The sequence below is a fragment of the Stenella coeruleoalba genome, assembly GCF_951394435.1.
Source record: "Stenella coeruleoalba genome assembly, chromosome: 4".
In the NCBI taxonomy this organism is placed as follows: Eukaryota; Metazoa; Chordata; class Mammalia; order Artiodactyla; family Delphinidae; genus Stenella; species Stenella coeruleoalba.
The window spans coordinates 12,917,277-12,942,802 of NC_137149.1; the positions used below are offsets into that span (position 1 = coordinate 12,917,277).

At 36.1% G+C, this 25,526-nt stretch overlaps 1 protein-coding gene across 9 annotated transcripts in view; it reads right to left on the minus strand.

Moving 5' to 3' along the window:
• Window positions 1–25,526, minus strand: part of LOC307185291 (UPF0462 protein C4orf33) — a 545,785-nt gene that overhangs the window by 466,452 nt on the left and 53,807 nt on the right. For 4 of the 9 annotated variants that reach the window (XR_013827941.1, XR_013827942.1, XR_013827943.1 and 1 more), the window contains 3 exons: window positions 24,022–24,193; window positions 20,526–20,587; window positions 6,521–6,773 (listed from right to left, as the gene is read on the minus strand). The gene's annotated coding sequence lies outside the window, so the exon portion shown is untranslated. Of the gene's footprint in view, window positions 1–6,520; window positions 6,774–12,995; window positions 13,039–20,525; window positions 20,588–23,814; window positions 23,921–24,021; window positions 24,194–25,526 lie in introns of those variants that run through there. The other 5 variants (XR_013827938.1, XR_013827939.1, XR_013827940.1 and 2 more) reach the window with 3 other exon arrangements.

A 25,526-nucleotide genomic window follows, 5' to 3' on the forward strand; every position in this document is an offset into this window, starting at 1 on the left:
CTTAAAAATAAAAGATACTGCATAAATGGGCATTGCTATATTGTTATCAACCCATTGGAGAAGGGAAGGGAGTTAAAAAAAAAAACAGATGACCAAAATGTAACCCTGAGATGCCAGGTAGTGTGGTTCAGGAAAACAGCTGATAAAATGTGGCCTCTATTTATTAAAAGCAGGAAGGCAACAAAATACAACACTACACTATACTTTATTTGGGCCAATCACAAAGGCCCAGCTTGCTCTTCAAATCACTTCCTTTCAAATGTTCTATAGTGGGAAAAAAAAAGAAAATTAAAGAAATCATATCTGTAATTTTTAACTAAATGTTTTTCTCTTGTCCTATTCATATCCAAATAGCACTGAGAATCTGTTAGGATATTCAGAGATGTTTACACAGACATTGCTATTCACAGAACTCTAACAAAGCTTTGCAGAGGCACCTGTTCTGAGACGCATGGCTCAAGCGCTGCATTTGTCAAGAGGTTGGAGATTATGTGAATGCCTAGTTTCCTGGGCCCATGGCCCTTTGCTCTCTCCATCTTCCATAACTTCCTACTTTACGGTCCAGCCAGGCTTTATTTCCAATACTCATTCCCTCACATGACTAACCTACTATCAGGGAATGCCTAGGGTTCTAATGGACCTTCTAATCACTATTTGTTACGTTTGGTTCAGTATATAGCAATTCCATTCAGTGGTCATTCACACTACTTCACAGACCGCTGCATAGCAAAACTCCGCGAAGTTACAAGGCATGGCAACTGGTTGTATATAACAGGCAAGAGAGATGGAACAATCAAAGATGGCAGAAGTTTCTTGTCTGCCTGATTTAGAAAATAATGGTGCAACTTTAGGTAGAGGTGCACAACCAAGACCTGGAAACTGATAAGTTAGTTTCAGTAATGTTAAGTCTGAGTTGCTGTCAGGATACCCAGATGCAGATACGCAGTAAACATTACTAGGAATGTAGGACTGATGCTCTGGAGAAAACTTTAGCCCAGTTATATAGATGTTTGAGAAATCTGAACAGAAATTAAGGTTGAAGGCATGGAAGAGGATCAGATGGTCACAGTGGGGATGTAAAAACAAGAGACCTAACAGCAGAAACAAAGAGAAGACATATTTGGAGGGCTGGAATTAAAGAAAATAATGAGATCAGAAAGGACTAATCAGAGAATAGGAGGAGTCTGAAAAGAATCTCAAGAAGAAAGAAATGATCATCAATGTCACATGCTGCATAGAAATCAGGAAGAATGAGAAAATTCCATTAAATCTGTTGACCAAGATAACTTCAACACACAAAAACCAAAATACAAGATTCTGAGAAATAAACACACATAAGAAAAAGGAGCTGCAAGTGTAGAGTTTTCCTATTAGAAATCAAACAAGAAAGGATTTAAGAGAATACTATGGAGATGAATTAGGGGAAAGTGCTTTATATAGTAGATATAAAGCATACATGTGTCTTATCGATTTCTGATTTCCTGCCACTTCTTAAAAATTTCTTCTTTCATCACTGGGATATTATAGTGTATGGAAAAAGCCTTCAGATAGGTCTTTTATGGAGTTTATCCTTTCTGTATGTAGGACCTCAGCGATCATGATGGACTATTTTCCTTGCCTTGTTCCCAGAAAGCCTAAAAACATGTGTGCATTCTACAACCAAGTACTTTCTCCATTTCTACTTCCTATCAACTCAGGCTTCCTTCCCACTCCATAAATCTTTTTTTAAAGCACCATTTTCTCCATTTCCATAACCTTCCTCCTGAGATTTTAAATTATAATAAAATTTTCACATCTTCTCTAATAACCTCCTTACTTCAAATTCATAAATTTCACACTTTTCCCTCAGGAATTTTCCATACCTCCATTCATCTTTATTTGGATAGTATCTCTTTTTCAAAAGTATTTGCTAAGTTATATTTTCATCACCATACTTGAAATGCAACACATGGAATTTGCAATGCTCTGCTTCTTCTAATTTATATTTCTTTTAACATTTTCATCAACAGTTAATATTAACTACAATTTCAAGGCTTATTCTATGCACTAAACTTTTAATATACTGCCTGACATTCACTGTCTCATTTCATCATCTCTAAAAACCTTTGAAGTGATTGTTTTTATTCTCTCCAATTCACAGATAAAGGAAACTGAGTGTCAGAAAGGTTAGGTCACTCATCCAAAGTCACACAGCAACTAAGCAACAGAGCTGGCTCGGAGTTTGTACCCATGTCCATTTGACTCCAATGTTCATCACTTACCTTGCAGAAAATTCTATCTCAATCCTTTTAGTCTTACTTTATAAGAATATCAATTGTCAATTAATGTATTTTCATTATTGGAACATTGCACAAGACAATTAAATTCTCATTAGTGAAAGCAGGCCTCTATCAATTCTGGTTCATTCTAACTCAAAATACTCAAAAGGACAGATTTCAAGAATTGTTTTGTTCCTTCTTCTATCCTCTCTTCACACTTTATCAAGCAGTATCCTGTCTTGCAAGAGACCCAAGTTGTTTTAATGGGTCTTTCCCTCCGTCACTCTCCCTTGTTTTTTCCTCTATCTTAATTACTCTGAATTCTTTATTGGTAGATAGCATAAATGTGCATAAGACCACCAAAATTTCAAATTACCCTTAATCTTCATTAATATTATGATACCCACATCTTCTAGAGTTGATTTTAGTATATTCTTTTTTGTCAGATATAATATATATCATGTATCTATAACACAAGTATATAAACACACAGTTTAATGGTATTAAATTAGCAGTATATATATTAGGTAGCTTTATGTTATGTAGCTTAGTGTGCATATGTTAAATTTTTATTTTTATCATATTTTATATATTTATATGCACATATATATGTAATTTAATGGTATTAAACCAGCATATTTTATATTAAGTCGTTCTCAAACAATACATAGATCGGTTTTTTAAAACATTCCTTTCATAACTTTTCTCTCCTTTCTACTTTCACAGTTGGAATGCTAGCTATATTCATGTCTTCTCAAGCACATTAAGGATCAAAAAGCACAACTACATTTAAAACAAAAGAGGGGACGTTCCTGGTGGCGCAGTGGTTAAGAATCCGCCTGCCAGTGCAGGGGACATGGATTCCGTCCCTGGTCCGGGAAGATCCCACATGCCACGCAGCATCTAAGCCCGTGTGCCACAACTATTGAGCCTGCACTCTAGAGCCTGTGAGCCACAACTACTGAGCCCTCATGCCACAACTACTGAAGCCCATGCACCTAGAGCCCTGCTCCACAACAAGAGAAGCCACAGTAATGAGAAGCCCATGCACTGCAACAAAGAGTAGCCCCTGCTCGCCGCAACTAGAGAAAACCCACGCGCAGCAAGGAAGACCTAAGGCAGCCAAAAATAAACAAATTAATTTTAAAAAAAGAGTTCTAGAGCCAGAGTGGGTTTGAATGTCACTCTGCCACTTATTAAAAAATAATAAAAAGAAAAGAAAAGAGAAGATGTCATACCTCTGTCTACGTGATACTTTTTCTAGAACTTCACTGTTCAATACTGTAGCCATTAGCAACACCTGGCAATTTAAACTTAAATTTGAATTAATTAAAATTAAATAAAGTTAAAATTTAGTTTCTCAGTTGCAATAGCCACATTTCGTGTGGCTAGTGGCTACCATTTGGGGCAGAGCATACACAGCACATTTTCCAACATCACAGAAATTTCTATTGGACAGTGCTGATCTAAGAAAATTCAACAGATAAGTCAATCTTTAGTATGTCTTGCTATTTCGCTTAAGATTATTCCCCGCCATGAATGAATAAAGAAAATGTAGTATATACATACAGTGAAATACTATTCGGACTTTTAAAAAGAAGGAAATTCTGCAATATGTTACAACATGGATGAATCTTGAGGACATTATGCTAAGTGAAATAATAAGCCAGTCACAGAAAGACAAACGTAGTATGATTCCATTTACATGAAGTGTCTAAAATAGTCAACTTCATAGAATCAAAGAGTAAAATCCAGGGGCGGGAGGAATGTGAAATGACGAATTACTAATCAATAAGCATAAAGTTTTGGTTTAGCAAAATGAATAAGTTCTAGGGGTCTGCAGTACAACACTGTACCTACAGTCAACAACAACATATTATACACTCAAAAATTTAAGAAGGTAGGTCTCATGTTTTCTGTTCTTACCACAATAAAATAATATTTTAAAAAAACATAGGACTATATCTGGGCATGGTTCTGAGGGAAACAAATGACCAATAACAAATTATTCTCTTACCATTAAAAAGAAATTATCTTCTTTCCTACCTTTTACTTTTTTAAATTGCTAACCCTTAGTCTTTATAAATTTTTCTACTCACTACCACTTTTAAATAACAGTCTTGGAAATATTTTACAATGTAAGATCAATAATGCAAATGTCCTCCAATTCAAAAGTCTTCCATGACGTTTTCTTAAATAAAATAGCCAAGAGATCTTGAACCACTTTTTATTTCCCCTTGCTCCAAAATTTAAATAACAAAACAAAGTAAAACAAGCCATCCTAATAGAGTGAGCAATTCTTTGTAAACTCCAGTGATAAGGCCACTGTCCATACAGTGGGTATGGTCCTTTGCTAAGAATTTTGTTTCTAGAGCTGGAAGAGAACTCCTCAATAGCGTGTTACACTTTTTATAGACAGGTCATTATTTCAGATCCTAAGTCCTATATTTCTACCACTGTCAGCAATTTTACAACAGACTTCTGGTTTTTTCCTTGCTTCCCCATTTTCTGAGATGTTTCAAACCGAAAGAATACACATGTGAAAAGCTGTCATGACAAAAGTTAGGGTTGTAATCTACATTCATAGACCACACAGAGAATAACTGGCCAACATATACATCAAACCTTTAATCTTGACCTTCTTAGCACACACTCTTTGAGATATCCTTGACAACAAAAAGTTTATGTCTGAATGTATTTCTACTAGAAAAAAGATACATCTTCTACTGTGTCTTTTCTTAATGATTAAAAAGAATTACCAAAACACACACCAAGTATTTTAAATATGAAAACTAGAAAAGGCAGCTAAAACTGTTGAAAGCAGTTGCCCATGGAACAAGACCGGAGGGAGGAATAATGGGCCAAAGGTATATTGTATTCAGTCCTATAAGCCTTTCAGTAGTTTTTTTTTTAATTTATGTATTTTATTTATTTTATTTTTGGCTTCATTGGGTCTTCGTTGCTGTGCGCGGGATTTCTCTAGCTGCAGCGAGCGGGGGCTACTCTTCATTGCAGTGCGCGGGCTTCTCACTGCGGTGGCTTCTCTTGTTGCGGAGCACGGGCTCTAGGCGCACGGGCCTCAGTAGTTGTGGCTCGCGGGCTCTAGAGCACAGGCCTAGATTTTTTTTTAAAAGCAATTTTATCATTAAAAAAATTATTTGTAAAAGGCACATGGTTTAAAAATCTACTGAAGGACTTCCCTGGTGGAGAAGTGGTTAAGAATCCGCCTGCCAATGCAGGGAACATGGGTTCAATCCCTGGTCGGGGAAGATCCCACATGCTGGAGAGCAGCTAATCCCGTGCACCACAACTACTGAGCCCGCGCGTGCTGCAGCGACTGATGCCCACACGCCTAGAGCCTGTGCTCTGCCACAAGAGAAGCCACTGCAATGAGAAGCCAGTGCACCACAGTAAAGAGTAGAGCCCACCACTCACCACAACCAGAGAAAGCCCACATGCAGCAACGAAGACCCAACGCAGCCAAAGATAAATACATACATAAATTTATTTAAAAAAAATCTAGGGACACGACCTGATTGTCCACCAATTGAGGAACATGTCAATTTTACATATTAGAATAAAACGTGTGAACAACTGCAAAATACGTGAATTTGGAAAATATTTGACTTTTGCCATATATCTATATCTATGTATATATATATCTGCCCTTGATTCTATTTACAAAAACATCTTAATTAATGGCTCTTCCCAATTTATTAAGAAGAATATACAATTTTTTAAACTTTTAAGATATTTAAAAAACTGTTTTTATGGATACACACATGTTTAAAAAGGCAAGAAAACACTATGAAAATGATACAAACCAACTTTAGAATACTGAAAGTTGAAAAAACTGGAAAAGGTAGGAAGAGGAGCCAAGAGAAGGAAGCATAAGGGATAAGAAATAGTTATTGGCTGTGTCTATAAGGATTTATTTTTTAATATCTGTTAAATCGAGGTGGGGAATGTTAAATCTCAGTGGTGGGTGTCATTATTTTCTGTACTTTTCAGTTATTTTGAAGTTATTTCACTTTAAAAAAAAATTTCTCCTTCCTCATTGTTGGAAGTGTCCTTGTTTATTTTAAGATTTTCCAACTAAATACACAGTATTCTCTGCTGCTCCTTTTTAGAGAACTGAGGAGAAACTTTAATCCCAGAATTGTAGTTATCATTATTAAATCCAATGTGCAAGAGCACACATAAAACAACAAGCAATATTAATAATCCGCCCATAAACCAGCCACACCGGTGATACATCAAATGTATATATATTAGCCTCATGCACTTCAGCCCTACTCAAGCCCTTGAACCCTTTTATTTGCTTCCTTTTCCTTGAACTTTGAGAAGAAAATGAAGGTTAAACAAGTATATAAATATTCAAATGTCCAAAATCATGTCAACCTACATTTAAAAATATGGTCACTGTAAAACAAAGGTTGATTTGATTAAAGATTTGTAGTACTCACTGTAAATGAATCCCTGTTGGAGAGCAGTAGGACCAGGTGCTGTCCGTGCCTAAGTGAACAAAAAGAGAATCATAATGATAGAGTTGAAATTAGGCAGATAGTTTGGGCATTTTCAAATTAAAATGTCATCCAATTTAAATTTTTATATAATCTTCTTTGTGATTTTCCAGTAGCTCATTCTCAGAAAAGCTGCAGGCTACTTAACAGACTGAAGCGAAGAATGAGGGACAGTGGGACCAAGAACACTTACATTTACACAGTTTAAAGGAAGAGGTTTGTCTTTCTCCATTTGTGTAGGTTATATAAATTTCTTCAACTTTTAAAAAACCTACAATTAAAGGTGTGCTAAACACTGTCCATAACTCTAAATTTCACCTAAATTTTCAGCTCTATTTCTATTTTTTAAATTTAATTTTATTTTTTTATACAGCAGGTTATTAGTTATCAATTTTATACATATTAGTGTATATATGTCAATCCCAATCTCCTAATTCATCCCACCACCACCTCCCCACCACCCCTGCTTTCCCCTGTTGGTATCCATATGTTTGTTCTCTACATCTGCGTCTCTAATTCTGCCTTGCAAACCAATTCATCTGTACCATTTTTCTAGATTCCACATATATGCGTTAACATACGATATTTGTTCTCTTTCTGACTTACTTCACTCTGTATGACAGTCTCTAGGTCCATCCATGTATCTACAAATGACCCAATTTCATTCTTTTTATGGCTGAGTAATATTCCATTGTATATATGTCCCACATCTTTATCCATTTGTCTGTTGATGGTCATTTAGGTTGTTTTCATGACCTGGCTATTGTAAATAGTGCTGCAATGAACATTGGGGTGCATGTGTCTTTTTGAATTATGGTTTTCTCTGGATACATCCTCAAGAGTGGGATTGCTGGGTCATATGGTAGTTCTATTTTTAGTTTTTTAAGTAACCTCCATACTGTTCTCCATAGTGGCTGTATCAATTAACATTCCCACCAACAGTGCAAGAGAGTTCCCTTTTCTCCACACCCTCTCCAGCATTTGTTGTTTGTAGATGTTCTGATGATGCCCATTCTAACTGGTGTGAGGTGATGCCTCATTGTAGTTTTCATTTGCATTTCTCTAACAACTAGTGATGTTGAGCAGCTTTTCATGTGCTTCTTGGCCATCTGTATGTCTTCTTTGGAGAAATGTCTATTTAGGTCTTCTGCCCATTTCTTCATTGGGTTGTTTGTTTTTTAATATTGAGCTGCATGAGCTGTTTATATATTTTGGAGATTAATCCTTTGTCAGTTGCTTCGTTTGCAAGTATTTTCTCCCACTCAGAGGGTTGTCTTTTCATCTTGTTTATAGTTTCCTTTGCTGTGCAAAAGCTTTCAAGTTTCATTAGGCCCCATTTCTTTATTTTTATTTCCATTACTCTAGGAGGTGGGTCAAAAAAGATCTTGCTGTGATTTATGTAAAAGAGTGTTCTTCCTAGATTTTCCTCAAAGAGTTTTAGAGTATCCAGTCTTATATTTAGGTCTTTAATCCATATTGAGTTTAATTTTGTGTATGGTGTTAGGGAGTGTTCTAATTTCATTCTTTTACATGTAGCTGTCCAGTTATCCTTGCACTTCTCACTGAAGAGACTGTCTAATCTCCATTGTATATCCTTGCCTCCTCTGTCATAGATTAGTAGACCATAGTTGTGTGGATTTATCTCTGGGCTTTCCATCCTGTTCCACTGATCTATATTTCTTTTTTTGTGCCAGTGCCATATTGTCTTGATTACTGTAGCTTTGTAGTATAGTCTGAAGTCAGTGAGTCAGTCCTCTAGCTCTGTTTTTTTCCCTCAAGATTGCTTTGGCTATTCGGGTTTTTTTGTGTCTCCATACAAATTTTAGGATCTCTTGTTCTACTTCTGTAAAAAATGCCATTAGTAATTTGATAGGGATTGCATTGAATCTGTAGATTGCTTTGTGTAGTAGAGTCATTTTCACAATACTGATTCTTCCAATACAAGAACACGGTATATTTCTCCATCTGTTTGTGTCATCTTTTATCTCTTTCATCAGTGTCTTATAATTTTCTGAGTATAGGTCTTTTACCTCCTTAGGTAGGTTTATTCCTAGGTATTTTATTCTTTTTGTTGCAATGGTGAATGGGAGTGTTTCCTTAATTTCTCTTTCTGATCATTCGTTGTTAGTGTATAGGAATGCAAGAGATTTCTGTGCATTAATTTTGTATCCTGCAACTTTACCAAATTCATTGATTAGCTCTAGTAGTTTTCTGGTGGCATCTTTAGGATTCTCTGTGTATAGTATCATGTCATCTGCAGAGTGACAGTTTTACTTCTTCTTTTCAAACTTGTATTCCTTTTATTTCTTTTTCTTCTCCGATTGCCATGGCTAGGACTCCCAAAACGATGTTGAACAATAGTGGTGAGAGTGGACATCCATGTCTTTTTCCTGATCTTAGAGGAAATGCTTGCAGTTTTTCACCATTAAGAATGATGTTTGCTGTGGGTTTGTCATATATGGCCTTTATTATGTTGAGGTAGGTTCCCTCTATACCAACTTTCCTGTGAGTTTTTATCATAAATGGGTGTTGAACTTTGTCAAAAGCTTTTTCTGCATCTATTGAGATGATCATATGGTTTTTATTCTTCCATTTGCTAATATGGTGTATCACATTGATTGATTTGCATATACTGAAGAATCCTTGCATCCCTGGGATAAACCCCACTTGATCATGGTGTATGATCCTTTTAATGTGTTGTTGGATTCTGTTTGCTAGTATTTTGTTGAGGATTTTTGCATCTATATTCATCAGTGATATTGGTGTATAATTTTCTTTTTTTGAAGTATCTTTCTCTGGTTTTGGTATCATGGTGATGATGGTGGCCTCGTGGAGTGAGTTTGGGAGTGTTCCTTCCTCTGCAGTTTTTTGGAAGAGTTTGAGAAAGATTGGTGTTACCTCTTCTCTACATGTTTGATATAATTCACTGGTGAAGCCATCTGGTCCTAGACTTTTGTTTTTGGGAAGATTTTTAATCACAGTTTCATTACTTGTGATTGGTCTATTCATATTTTATCTTTTTCCCTGGTTCAGTCTTGGAAGGTGATACCTTTCTAAGAATTTGTCCATTTCTTCCAGGTTGTCCATTTTATTGGCATAGAGTTGCTTGTAGTAGTCTTATGATGCTTTGTATTTCTGTGGTGTCCATTGTAACTTCTCCTTTTTCATTTCTAGTTTTATTGTGTTGAGTTCTCTCTCTCTTTTTCTTGATGAGTCTGGCTAAAGGTTCATCCATTTTGTTTATCTTCTCAAAGAACCAGCTTTTAGTTTTATTGATCTTTGCTATTGTTTTCTTTGTTTCTATTTCATTTATTTCTGCTCTGATCGTTATGATATTTTTCCTTCTACTAACTTTCGGTTTTGTTTGTTCTTTTTGTAGTTCCTTTAGGTGTAAGGTTAGATTGTTTATGTGAGATTTTTCTTGTTTCTTGAGGTAGGCTTGTATAGCTATAAACTTACCTCTTAGAACTGCTTTTGCTGCATCCCATAGCTTTTGGATCGTCTTGTTTTCGTTGTCATTTGTCTCTAGGTATTTTTTGATTTCCTCTTTCATTTTTTCATGATCTCTTGGTTAGTTAGTATCATATTGTTTAGCCTCCATGTGTTTGTGTTTTTAAAGTTTTTTTCCCTGTAATTTCTTTCTAATCTCATAGTGTTGTGGTCGGAAAAGATGCTTGATATGATTACAATTTTCTTAAATTTACTGAGAATTGATTTGTGACCCAAGATGTGATCTATCCTGAAGAACGTTCTGTGTGCACTTGAAAAGAAAGTGTAATCTGCTGTTTTTGGATGGAATGTCCTACAAATATCAATTAAATCAATCTGGTCTATTGCATCATTTAAAGCTTGTGTTTCCTTATTAATTTTCTGTCTGGATGATCTGTCCATTGGTGTAAGTGAAGTGTTAAATTATCCCTCTGTTATTGTGTTACTGTCGATTTCTTCTTGTATAGCTGTTAGCATTTGCTTTATGTATTGAGGTGCTCCTATGTTGGGTGCATATATATTTATAATTGTTATATCTTCTTCTTGGATTGATCCCTTGATCATTATGTAGTGTCCTTCCTTGTCTCTTGTAACATTCTTTATTTTAAAGTCTATTTTGCCTGATATGAGAATTGCTACTCCAGCTTTCTTTTGATTTCCATTTGCATGGAATATCTTTTCCATCCCCTCACTTTCAGCCTGTATGTGTCCCTAGGTCTGAAGTGGGTCTTTTGTAGACAGCATATATATATATATATATATATATATATATATATATATATATATATATATATATATATATATATGTCTTGTTTTTGTATCCATTCAGTGAGCCTGTATCTTTTGGTTAGAGCATTTAACTCATTCACATTTAAGGTAATTATCAATATGTATGTTCCTATGACCATTTTCTTAATTGTTTTGGGTTTGTTTTTGTAGGTCCTTTTCTTCTCTTGTGTTTCCCATTTAGTGAAGTTCCTTTAGCATTTGTTGTAGAGCTGGTTTGGTGGTGCTGAATTCTCTTTGCTTTTGCTTATCTGTAAAGCTTTTGATTTCTCCATCAAATCTAAATGAGATCCTTGCTAGTTAGAGTAATCTTGGTTGTAGCTTCTTCCCTTTCATCACTTTAAATATATCGTGCCACTCCCTTCCAGCTTGTAGAGTTTCTGCTGAGAAATCAGCTGTTAACTTTATGGAAGTTCCCTTGTATGTTATTTGTCATTTTTCCCTTGTTACTTTTAATAATTTTTTGTCTTTAATTTTTGTCAGGTTGATTACTATGTGTCTCAGATTGTTTCTCCTTGCAATTATCCTGCCTGAGACTCTGCACTTCCTGGACTTGTGTGGCTCTTTCCTTTCCCAAGTTGGGGAAGTTTTCGACTATAAGCTCTTCAAATATTTTTTCGGGTCCTTTCTCTCTCTCTTCTTCTGGAACCCGTATAATGCAAAATGTTGGTGCATTTAATGTCACAGAGGTCTCTTAGGCTGTCATTTCTTTTCATTCTTTTTTCTTTATTCTGTTCCATGGCATAAATTCCACCATTCTGTCTTCCAGGTCAGTTATCCGTTCTTCTGCTTCAGTTTTTCTGGTATTGATTCCTTCTAGTGTATTTTTCATTTCAGTTATTGTATTGTTCATCTCTGTTTGTTTGTTCTTTAATTTTTCTAGGTCTTTGTTAAACATTTCTTGCATCTTCTAGATCTTTGCCTCCATTTTTTTCGAAGGTTCTGGATCATCTTCACTATCATTATTCTGAATTCTTTTACTGGAAGGTTGCCTATCTCCACTTCATTTTGTTGTTTTTCTGGGGTTTTATCTTGTTCCTTCATCTGGTACATAGCCCTCTGTCTTTTCATTTTGTCTGTCTTTCTCTGAATGTAGTTTTCATTCCACAGGCTGTAGGATTGCAGTTCTTCTTGCTTCTGCTGTCTGCCCTCTGGTGGATGAGGCTATCTAAGAGGGTTGTGCAAGCTTCCTGATGGGAGGGACTGGTGGTAGGTAGAGCTGGATGTTGCTCTGGTGGGCAGAGCTCAAACTTTAATCCGCTTGTCTGTTGATGCATGGGGCTGAGTTCCCACCCTGTTGTTTGTTTGGCCTGAGGTGTCCCAGCACTGGAGCCTACAGGCCCTTTGGTGGGGCTAATGGCGGACTCTGAGAGGGCTCACACCAAGGAGTGCTTCCCAGAACTTCTGCTGCCAGTGTCCTTGTCCCCACGGTGAGCCACAGCTCCTCCTGCCTCTGAAGGAGACCCTCCAACACTAGCAGGTAGGTCTGGTTCAGTCTCCCTTGGGATCACTGTTCCTTCCCCTGGGTCCCAATGCACACACTACTTTGTGTGCCCTCCAAGAGTGGAGTCTCTGTTTCCCACAGACCTGTCAAAGTCCTGCTATCAAACCCTGCTAGCCTTCAAAGTCTGATTCTCTGGGAATTCCTCCTCCCATTGCCAGACCCCCAGGTTAGGAAGCCGGACGTGGGGCTCAGAACCTTCACTCCAGTGGGTGGACTTCTGTGGTATAACTGTTCTCCAGTCTGTGAGTCACCCACCCAGCAGTTATGGGATTTGATTTTATTGTGATTGCGCCCCTTGTTCTGTCTCATTGCAGCTTCTCCTTTTTCTTTGGATGTGGAGTATCTTTTCTGGTGAGTTCCAGTCTTCCTGTCAATGATTGTGCAGCAGTTAGTTGTGATTCTGGTGTTCTCGCAAGATGAAGTGAGCACACGTCCTTCTACTCTGCCATCTTGACTTAAACTCCTCTCAGCTCTATTTCTATTAATAGGAGAAGTTGTCAGATAAAAGAACATTAATTTCAGGACCAGTTATTGAGACTCATGTTAATAATGTTTAACACACTGTTCACAGTATACTAAAATATTCTGCTCACAAAACAGAGTTGGCAAAGTATCAGCATCAATCCAGCCTCAGTTGATTTACTGCCCTTCACACAAGAGATGTGTGTATTTCAACCAAAGTCTGAATTAAGTACATACTTGCTAAATGTCATATTTACAAGGTCAAAAACTAAACTCCCTCATCAAAAATGTTAAGGAATGAACATCTTAGAAGTATTTCTTAATAATTCAGGTTCCCAATAATGATGTCTTTAAAATTAGAAAGTAAAATTAAATTAGTAGTGTTCAAAGTTGTAACATAAGCAAATTAAATTGAAGAATTTTAATACTTAATTTCTTTAAATTTTATTATTTACCATACTTGTTCACCTGTAATAATGGACAAAATAATGACACTCAATTTAGCACTATTTGACCTACATGTTTAAGTTCTTATAGTGATGTATACTATTTGTATTTTTTAAATATCATTTGTAGTGACTGGTAAAAATAATAAAGAGTACATTTTTTGAAAAAAAATTGTATATGCTTTCTACATTTTTCCATCACTGCATTGACACTCTAAGAAACATCTAAGGCATATGAATTCAGATTTTTTAGAAAAAATTACAAAAATGTATCTTAATTTAAGTTTTTTCTTTTTTTAATTTTTAAAACATTCAATTTATTTAAACTAAAAACAAAAAAAACCCAGTTCATCCATTTCTCCCTTTTCCATCTACCCCAACCCCACCCCAACCTCTGGGGAACCAATCTGTTTTCTGTATCTATAAGCTTAGATTATCTATCTCTCTCTCCATCTTTCTATCAATATAGATAGATAGATAGATAATTTTAGATTCCACATATAAAAGAGATCATCAGGTACTTGTCTTACTCTGCCTGACTTATTTCACTTAGTATAATGTCCTTGAGGTCCATCCATCTTGTCACAAGTGGCAAGATTTCATTCTTTTTCATGGCTAAATAATATTCCGTTGTAGATATACATCACATCTTCTTTCATTCATCAATGGACACTTAGATTGTTTCCATGTCTTGTCTCTATAAATAATGCTACAATGAACATGGGGATATATGCATACATGCATGTGCATATATTTTTTTCAAATTAGTGTTTTCATTTTCTTCAGATAAATACCCAGAAGTGGAATTGCTGGGTCATACAGTAGTTCTATTTTTAATTTTTTGAAGAACCTCCATATTGTTTTCCATAGTAGCTGTGCCAATTTACATTCCCACCAACAGTACGCAAGGCTTCCCTTTTCTCCACATCTTTGTCAACACTCATTATTTCTAGTCTTTTTGATAACAGCCATTCTAATAGGTATGGGGTAATACCTCATTGTGTTCCCAGCATGCTTTTGATATGTAAACTAAGCAATCCAGAGCCATGCTTCCTTTATCTGGTCATACCACCCAGGGGGCAGTATTTCTCTGCCTTAATCATCCCAGGGCCAGGTAGCAGGTAACTAAGGACGAACTTAGAGCTTACAGACTGCCAAAATTTTTCAAACAAGCCAAACCTGACCTATTTACAATGCCCTGCCTTGCCTTTCTCTCAGAAAATCCAAGCCTACACACCCCCTCACCTCTGCCCCTTCTGGCTCCTGACCCATGCTAGTGCTTTCTCATGTTGCTCTTCATGTTATGTCTTGCCTTCTGTTTCTAGGGCCTATAAGTATAATAAACTTTGTTTTTCTGAGCTTCTCCTGGGTCTCTTCTTGTGGCTGTATCTGAATGACCATCACAGAACACAGAACATGATGTTTATGTTTCACTTGTTTTCGTGTTTTATACATGTAGTATTACTGCTAATTGTCCATCAGTATCTAGTCTCTCTTGCTACCTTTTAATAATAGGTAGTATTGGGTTTAGCTGGCCTGTGACTGCCTGGCTAGAGGTGACATTTCCTAGCCTCCCTTGCAGCTGGATGTGGCCCTGTGATTAGGTTTTTGCCCAACTTATCACATAGATGAGAAATAAACTTGTTTTTGTTCATCTAAAAGTCAAAACTGGGAACAGCATCTAGGAAATATATAGAAGTGAGTTTCAATTAAATATGGAAAATTACTTTCTAACAATGGCATTCTTTAGAGGTTACTGCCCTTCCAACACTATATCTTCTTTTCCATCAAAGGTTGGGTAACAACCTTTGCTCCAACAACAAGACGGAAGGAGCGATTTCTAAACTGAATAAAACTTTGGAATATATGGACCTTAATGGTTCTTCCAGCCCTAGTATTCTACAATTCTAAGCCAGATAGGAAAAGAAAAGTTGGGACAAGGGAGAGAAAGTAGGAGGCAGGAAAAAAGAACCAGACAGAATGAGGCAAAGGAAAGGAAGGGGTAAGGAAAAGGCAACTTTTAGAACCAAGGAATAGATTACTGGGAAATACATTGAGTACCTAGAAAAAATTTTCTTTAATTATCATTTTTATACAATACCAAATTTCACATATCCTTACCCTTTTTAAAAAACAAAGAAATAACCACAAAATCTTTCAAACAAATATATTTGAAAATCTACAGGGCAAGCTCTAGATTCAGAGTATAGAAAAAAATTATGTCCCATGGTTGTGAGATTAATTTATTGGAATTGAAGATTCCTCTTATTCATCACCTATAGTAGTTTTAGATGATTTGATTGATTCATGTCATAATCATGGGGTAATTTACTATCCTAATTTATAACATGACATCTGTTGACATTCGCCATACTTATATTTAATCTGCACTTTACAGATTCTGTCACTTCACAGACATCTTAGTTAACAGTTCCCTCCAAGTTATTAGTAAGTTTAATTAAAGCAAATAAGGTAAAGGACTTTGTCACACTCATCTGTCTACTGTCTCTAGTGCCTAACACAATGCCATTATTATAAGTATGGCTCAGAAATACTTCTATGCAATGATCGTTTATTAGCCCCACTGTGTTGCTGCCAATGCCCTGGGCACTGGAAGCAGTGCAGCACGGTGGTTAAGATTGCAGGCTTCCAGGTCAGATGAGTCTGTGTTTGAATCCCTGCTCTTGATACTTAGTGTACCTCAGTTTTTTATACCTCACCTGTAAAATGAACAAAATAATAACACTTCCTTCCCAGGTGAAGACAGTAAGGTAATATGCACAATATGCTTAGCATAGCCTGGCATACTGTAAGTCCTCAATAAATGTTATTTATAAGTCAATCATGTAGTATCTATAAAATGATGTCAATAATACAACCATTCATATTATAACCTATGTACTATAATTCACTGAATAAATGTTCCATGAGGAAAGGACTTTTTGCCAATTTTTTTTTTTCATTACTGTATCTCCAGTGCCTAAAACAATGCCTGGAACATAGCAAGTACTAAAAGAAAGTATTTTAAATAAATAAATCAGTAATCACGACATATTTTTACATTAAAGTAATTTAATTTTCTTTATTACAGGCATTCATTTCAAGAATTATAAACCACATGGACGAATGCTCTATTAAGATTAAGCGAAGCAGGACTTCTAACATATCAAGATAATCTAGTTCCTTCCAAGATCCTGGCTTAGAAAGACAATATAGGCAATAACTACTTACAGTAAAATGCCTACCTTTATATAATCTAAATAATAAAATCTTCAAAGTGGCAATAAATGTGGCTGAGTTAATGAAGCATACCATTAAGACATTCCGAGAAGCCTTAACACATAAGAACTTGGAAACCCCAAATGATAAATTCTTGATATTCTTATTACTCTCAGGACTACACAAGACAAATTCTTTTAACAGAAGAAATTAAAATGCTAATGATTTCAATCTTATCTCCCAACAACATACTTTAGTAGTTCCTGATATATGGCAAAATAGCTTATGCACATTTGTTTTTCCATTCAGTCCTCCAGAAAATTTGCCAAAAGGTAGGGTTCCAGGTGAAACAAAAGAAAGAAAACGTGAAGAATTTGAATAACTCATAGGATTTATATTTAAGAACTATATAATGACTGTGCTGGAGATGTGAAAATAAAATGAACACCAAACACTTCTCTCTGCCAGATTTTCCTTCTCCCTTTTTCTCAGAACCCTCACTGCCTTTGAAGAACTGCTCCTCACCCTTCAAACTATGTGGTTCTGGCAGGGTTGGCAATGACAGTGTCACAGCCTCCTTACATACTGAAGCAGGAAGAAGAAATCTGCTTCCTTTAAGGTGGCTAAGTTAGGACTGTTGTAAATTTCCAATTGCCTGAGTCACCTCCCTCACCACCACCTCATAAAGGAAGCCCCTCTCTATAGGAGGAAAGAACAACACAGACGCACATAGATGTGGAAAGGATTTAGAGGCGAATGGGGGGGAGGGGTAGGACATGGAGGTGTAAGAAGAGAAAAGAGCAAGAGAGAAATACTTGTTGACATCACCTCTAATCTTTGGATTGAGGCAAACTGAAGGAGGCTAGTTAGTTCACCTGTGATCTTCTGAAGTATCTGAGCCAACAACTCTTTCTTTCTGATCAAATTTCCTTGAGTTGTATTTCTTTCACTTATAAATAAAAGAATTCTGATGAATACTGGAGACTTTCAATTTACTTAGTCACATAATATCTAGAGGCACAGTACAAATTTATAAATCAAAATATATAAAGTCTTATAAATACTCAAGATTTTCAACTTGTTTTCAACTTTTGTTTTCTATTTTTAATGTTTTATGCATTTATATGATTAAAACTACAAAATATTTGGGTTTTACTCATTGAAACTATTCTCCTTGAGATGTGAATGTCCACACAATTAATAAGAGTGAAGAAAATAACTGATTCATTTTGAAGAAATTATCTTAGCAACTCAAGTTAATATAGTTATTAAGTTATCAGCAGAAGCAGCACAGGGATTAAAGAGCATGGACTTTAAAAACCAGACTTCTTGAATTCAAATTTAGACTCTGTTACTAGCTGTGAAACCGTGGTTAAGTTATTCAACAGATATGTTTCCTCACCTGTAAAATGTACTATGGTATGGCTAAAGGATTTAACACGTGAAAAGTGCTTAGAATAGCAGTTGACACAATGTAAGCATTGTGTAAAGTCATTATTGCTGCTGTTGTTATCTAAAACAACTGATGCTCAATTAACAGATCTCAGGTGTCACCAGCATGACTTGGCAAAAACAATACAGTGCCTTAAAACGCCTCATTGATTGGCCTATTTTATCATCTCACACGTTGCTTCAAAGAAAAAAAATGAGGATCAGAACTGCCCAATAGATGCACAAAAGTTCAGGTGTACACATCCAAACTGATGAAGCATTTTAACAATGTCAGTAATGCCAAAGCCAAGAACAGCATGGTGGTTCCCTCTGCTACTTACCCTTTTTCCTCTAAGGGAAAGGAATGCAATGGAAAGCAAATGATCTGACTGGGAGCTTGGGACTTGAGACAGAAAGAACCTAATGCTGATTGCTTCTGCGTGTTTTCTATGACAATATGATAATATGTTCAAAAAAAAATTGTTGCACCGTGATTCTAGAGATCTCGTGCTCAAATATGCAGAGGACCAGGCATGCACTGTAACTATGAGAAGCACTCTGAGTGTAAGCAGTTAAATTCAAAATTGTAAAAACACACTGTAAGTAAAAAAACGGAAAAACCAAACCAAAACAAACAAACAAGAAAGACCAATCTGCTGGTCATATTCAGCTATTTAGATGCTGGTTATATACTCAGAGGTGAATAGTGACTTCACCTGGGTAGTAATATTACAGCTGATTTTTATTTGTGTATGTGCCTTTTATTATTTCCTAAGTGTTTCACAATGTATATGATTTGCTTTTATCATCAAAGGAGAAAAGTACACAAAATGTGTTTTTTATTTAAAAAAAAATCATATACATTTCACAATGTATATGATTTGCTTTTATCATCAAAGGAGAAAAGTACACAAAATATGTGTTTTTTATTTTAAAAAAAGTATAGGTTCAGTGACTCAGCTACACCTAACTGAGTTTGCTAATTTGTTACATCTAAGAAAATCATAAAACAAGCTTTGTGATAAGAGGACAGAAATGAATAAGCACTTTAAGGAACAACTTTTACCTAAAGAAAGAGAGAGAAATCTGTGGATAAAGTTAATTTGAGGAGGTGAAGTACATACTTAGATGACTGGCTGTCACAGAGGAAAGTCCAATATAGCATTTTCACCAGGCAAAACGTGAAGGGATTCAAATACACTGAATGTGGTAAGTGCTTTTTAAGAGTGGTAAGATTATATTTAACAATCCAAAATGACTGTCTTTAAAGCTATAGCCATGCAGTTTGTTTCTAAACCATAATCCTTGACTGAGCATCTTTACAGATATCAATATTGTCTGCCCAGCACAGTAAGGGCCAGAAGAATCCATACACCCTTGTCTGGACTTTGTGTAGAAACGGGTGATGCCCTGGATGGAGTTAAATAGATGGCTTTAAATTTTAAAAGTTTCAAGTTTAAAACAAATGCTTTTGAACTCATAACTCATCACATTAGGAAATTACCTTCTACACTTTGTTTGCTTGTTAACTCAAAGTCTATAAAATGTAAGGTGTGTGTGTGTGTGTGTGTGTGTATGTGTGTGTATGTGTGTGTATAGAACTTACTTAGTGGAGTTGAACTAGAATCAAAAGTATCCTAAAAAAACTTTGGGTGTCATAACTACACTAGAAGCTCTCTATAATTTTGAGACCTGTGAGACTAGTTTCATGAAAAAAAACCAATCATGATGAATTTAAATCAGGAAGTGGGTCAGCCTTAAGGAAATATATTCTCAATCACCTGTGTGATTCTGTATTTCAGTGGAAATGCACAGTCTACCTACTTTAACGCTTCTAACTTCATATGAGGTCTACAATAATAAATATAGGAGGGACTCATGCATATTTTTCAAACCAAATAGAATGAGAGTTTAGTGATTTTTTTTAACATCTTTATTGGAGTATAATTGCTTTATGAGTTTAATGATTTTTAAAACTATTTGGAAAGTTAGCCTAAAGCAGTGAGCAGCTTGTGTATATTAAAAGAGAACTTACGGGACTTCCCTGGTGGCACAGTGGTTAAGAATCTGCCTGCCAATGCAGGGGACACGGGTTCGAGCCCTGGTCCGGGGAGATCCCACATGCCGTGGAGCAACTAAGCCCGTGTGCCACAACTACTGAGCCTGTGCTCTAGAGCCTGCGAGCCACAACTACTGAGCCTGTGTGCCACAGCTACTGAAGCCCACGTGCCTAGAGCCTGTGCTCCGCAACAAGAGAAGCCACTGCAATGAGAAGCCCGCGCACCTCAAGGAAGAGTAGCCCCTACTCGCCACAGTGAGAGAAAGCCTGTGCACAGCAATGGAGACCCAACACAGTCAAAAATAAATAAAATAAATTTATTTAAAAAAAAGAAAAGAGAGAACTTACGGGCAGAGTTCCACCTCCAGGTGCTGTTTAGTCTTGCTGTTCAAACAAAAATGATTCAACAACTGCAAATAAAAAACAATCATCATATTGAGAAATTTAATCCACAAAGAGTCAAGAAAGGAAACATTTGTAAAGAGTCACATTCTGAAGAATGGAAATCTAGTATCTTATAAAATTAAAGTTTTATATTCAACATTACAGCAAACTATTTCAGAAAACTTGATGAATATTCTCAGGACCTTGTGAATATTAAAAGTTAATTTATATGTTGTCCATACAAAGTAACATTTCAATTGTATCCCGAAGTGATTTCATTGAAACATTAATTCCGCAGAATTTCTACAGATAGTAGGTATTAAATGTGGGAGGCAGCTTAGAATAGTAGTTGACTTCAAATTGTGCCTAAGCCACTATGTAAGCTTGGACAAATTTCTCAAATGCTTTATGCTTCAGTTTCCTAATCTGTCAAATGCAGGTAAAAATGGTATCTACGTCATAGGACTAATATATGAAGTTTTTAGAATAGTGTCTGGCACATAGTAAGTACTCAATAAATTCTAGTTGCCATTGTTGTTATTAGTATTACTGAAAAGTAGAAAATATGTTTATGTATGTTGGGTTAATAATATGAAACAGATTTCTCTTCTGAAGGATTTGGGAATTACTAATATGCTAATATTCATAGTGACTCTCCAAGGGACAAATAGAGTTTGCAGTGTTTTCTAAACATTTTTCACTGGAACCTTTTTTTTTCCCCTCAGCATATTTTTCAAAATTAATGTCAATGAACAGACTTGAGGGATTAAATAAATAAAAAGAGAATTTCAAAAAGAATTTTTAAAAAGATAATACAAACGAATTCATCTACTGTAATCAATCTAGTAAGGAATTTTGAAAATTCCAGTTCTAAAACCAGACAACTTGGCCTTTTGAGTACCAGCTCCATTACTTATGCACTGAGTGATCACAGGCAAGATAATGACCTTCTCTGGGCCTCTGCTTCCTCATTTGTAAAATGGTGATAGTAACAATACCTATCTCACAGGATTGCAGTGAGGATTAAATGGAACAGTACTTATAAAGTGTTTGCCAGAATGTGGTCAAGCAGGGGACAGAGATTCTACTCAGGGCATCCTGTGCACTGGCATGTCTCCATTCTTCTACGTCCACATCCAACATGACCTTCTGATGCCACATGAGACTTGAGAAGAGAATTCAGAATGTCTCCAAATATTTCTGGTTAAGGACACATTATTGCTAGTATAAGATTTTCTTGAGCGATAACATAAATTCCAACCATAAAAGTCCATGGCATAATAAATCATTCACCTTCTCAGAGCCTTCATGACTGAGTCCTGCTGGGACTGTGCCATTACCAAGACTTTGGGGGCCAAAGGAAGCTGCTCAGAGAGATCCTGTATCTTCTCCTGCTCTGTGTGTGCTTGCGTCTGCCAGATTTCTGTATTCTTTGTCATTACAAATTGGGCAATTAATATAATTTATTATATTGGGGTTTGAGTGGCACAGGGGAAGGGGGTTCTTTCTATCTGTAGCTAAACAGAAATATTACAGCAAAACAGTGCCTCAACATAAGCACAAAATGAATATTAATTGTTAGCTATCATTCCCATTCAGAGGTGGACCCAAGGTTTATGGGGCCAGAAGCTTAACAATGTGGGAGGACCCTGTCTGAAAAAAATTCAAAATTATCAAAACAAAAGTAGACACAGGACATTAGAAGGGAACCATGCAAGTAAGGGGCCCTGAAGCATAAGTTTCATTAGCTTTATAGTAAATCCACTCAGGGAACAGAAAAGACATGTTCTTGCCTTTTAGGAGTTTTAAAGATAATAAGGAAAACAGACATTACCTAAGAATTGAAACAGCAGTCAAAAATAATAGAGGAAATTCAATTTGGGGTTATGCAAATGTCATGAAGCAGTATATAATAAATTTTTTGATGAATGGCACAGCATAGATATATTATAGGAGTTCAAAAGACTGAGTAATCACCAAGAACTGGATTATCTTAGAAGTCTTCACAAAGGAGGTAACATTTTAGTCAGGTTGAAAAGGGAGGATTTGGGTAGGCAGAAAGGAAGGGAAATTCTATGTGTTCAAAGGTTCAAATCGTTTAAGTTAGAATGAGCAGACCTGCTTGGTTGAGGCAGAGGTTTCTGGAAGGTAATTGAACACAGTTTGAACAGGAGCCAATCAAAGGCCTTGGACAGCAGTCTAACAATTTTGGGCTTAACCTTGCAAGCAAAACGGAGCTATTAATCTTCTTGAAAAAATGTAGTGATATAATCAAAGTGGTGTTTTAGGACCACCAGCCAGGTCACTGTGTGTGGAATAAGCAGGATCAGGGAGATGCTGGGAGCAGAAACCCGTCGGAAACCATGTACTGTGACGCTGGGAGCAGAAACCCGTAGGAAACCATATACTGTAACAGTCTAGACAGTCCTCAGGAAGTCATGCTGAGGATGGCAATGAAGGGACATACTCAAGGGATACCCCCAAAGAACAATCAGCAGGATTTGATAACTGTTTGTGGGGACAAAAAAATGAAGAGGTCAATGATGACATCAGGATCTCACAGCTGGTAACTTGGAGAATAACAGAAACTGGAAAGTCAGAAATAAAAGTGATTGTGTACAAAGACAAGTTCAGATTCAGGTGTGAGAAGTTTGGGATAAAGAAAGGGTATGTTCAGGTTTTCATGTCCACAACAAAGTGGTAAATATGGTTTCAAGAGAGATTCTGGAGAAAGAATTTCTACTCATTAAATTCTAGTAGTTGAAGAAATGAAAATTTTTAAACAGGACAATAGCATATCTTGGAAGGTTCTGGATCTGGAGTCAAGAGGCCTCAGATGTAGACACAGGTATGTTTAAGGTAGCCAGACTTCTAGACTCCTCACAGGCAGAGTTCCAATACACTATGATTCCATGAAAAGTTTACCTTATTTTCCCTAACTTATTCAATGAAATCCGTAAATTACTAAAACATAAAATATCTGGATGAAAACTCTTTCTCAAAATATACAGCTATATATTTAGAAATAAGAATCACAAAACTACCAAAAAGTATTTTAAAGGTACAGTTTTATAGTTCCTAGAACTTAGAGAACACTGTCAATTTAAATTTAAGGATGCATGCTTTACAAATGCCATTAAATACCTGAAACAAATCAATTGTCTATATTTATTACTTGAACTAACATTTTCACATGAATTGTTAATACTGTTTCATAGATAATTTTCTTAAATACCTACCAGATATAGACTGTTCATTCCAAAGATCTCAGTTCCAGGTCACACAGTTTTTGACCTCATCTTTCCACGTCACTGCATTTTCAGATACGTGGGATGAGTAGCATGAGGTATTTGGAAACTCTGAGAGGATTAACAGATATTGTAAAAGAGCACTGCCATGTATCACAACATGTGCTCTCTATTTCTCTCAGCTTTGGTACTCAAAATAGAAAATTTCTCACCTTCATGCTCCATCAAAAGGCAGTCCTGCTTCGCCTGGTAGTGCTGGGGATCATCAAAGAAAGGATCATTCACTTTCATCAGTTAGCCTTGGACCCCAGAATCAAACTTGAGAGTCACAGGGCTCTGTAGCACTGGTAAAGTGCGCCATGTTGTGGTAACTCTATATTCCAACTGTCAAAATAAAACAGAAAAGCAAATCCCATGGTATACGTAAAGCAACGTCTTTCTTGCTTCCTCGGTCTTGATCAAATTAAACTGAAATAACATTTTTTACTAATATCCTCGAGGCAATGAATACCCCATTACATTTTAAGGAATTATATTAATTGTAGTAAGACATTTTTGTGCTGTATTCACGCACAGCAAAATTTGTACAAAAATTATTTGGGGAATGGCTTTTTGTGACTTAATACACAGGTACTTTTATTTATGTAGTATTTACAATGTTTAATGATGTGAATTTGCTTTTATTCATTTGTTGGGGAAGCAGAAAACTTTCCTTTACTCTCCTAGGTTCTGCCGGCTGGTCTAAGAATTAAATTGACATGAGACAGATTAAAAGGAGAAAATGAAACTTAATTTTTTACATATGGGAACCCCACATACGTGAGAGGTTCAAAGACCAAAAGGTAAAATGACGTATAGATGCCATCCTGAGCTAAGCAATGGGATAGGGGACCAGGGCTTCCAAGGATAGGAGGGTCAGTCACAGGACAGTAAGAAGAAAAGCAGAAGTTTGATAATTAGATGTTTGCCCTGCCATATAGATGGGGACACTTAGATAAAATTTATCTCTGGTAATAAATCTTTTCTGGGAAAAATTCCTAATTCAAATTCTACTGCCTTTCTCTAGTTAAGAGAAAGGTAGTAGTTTCTCTTGAACCTGCAGGGACTCAATTGCCCCCAGCTCAAAACAATCTTCATACAAAAGTGACACATTCTGAGGAGGCTCATTCCGAACCCCTACACATTCCATAAATAATTTTTGAGATCGTATTATGTGTGTAGCTTCTCACTAGGTTCTGCAGAGAAAATTCAAAGTAGAAGATGTAACCCCTGCCCTAAAAGAACATATAATCTTTATAATCAGAAAGAAAGACAAAATGCACATCTAAAAACCAATGAACAGTTCAACGAAGCATAGATTTAGAACCTGGCTGGATAACACAGAAAAGTAATAGAAACACGGAGATAAATATAGGTTGGAGTAGTAAGAAAATGCCTCCTGGGACTTGAGCTGCATATGAAAGGAAAATACATATGTTGAATATAACTATCTGGGATAGTTTATTCTGGGTATTTATTTTACCTACTTCAAGTTTTTTGAGAACAGGAAATAATGATGTCAGTTAGTCAGCATTTATTATTCACAGCCCATGCTAGCTTCTGACTTCTATGTATCCCCCCAAAATGTAATATTAGAATGTTGTTCTTACCTGGGTATACATTAAATGCTTATTAAGTGTTAATCAATTAATAAAACAAACATTTCTCGTATAACCAC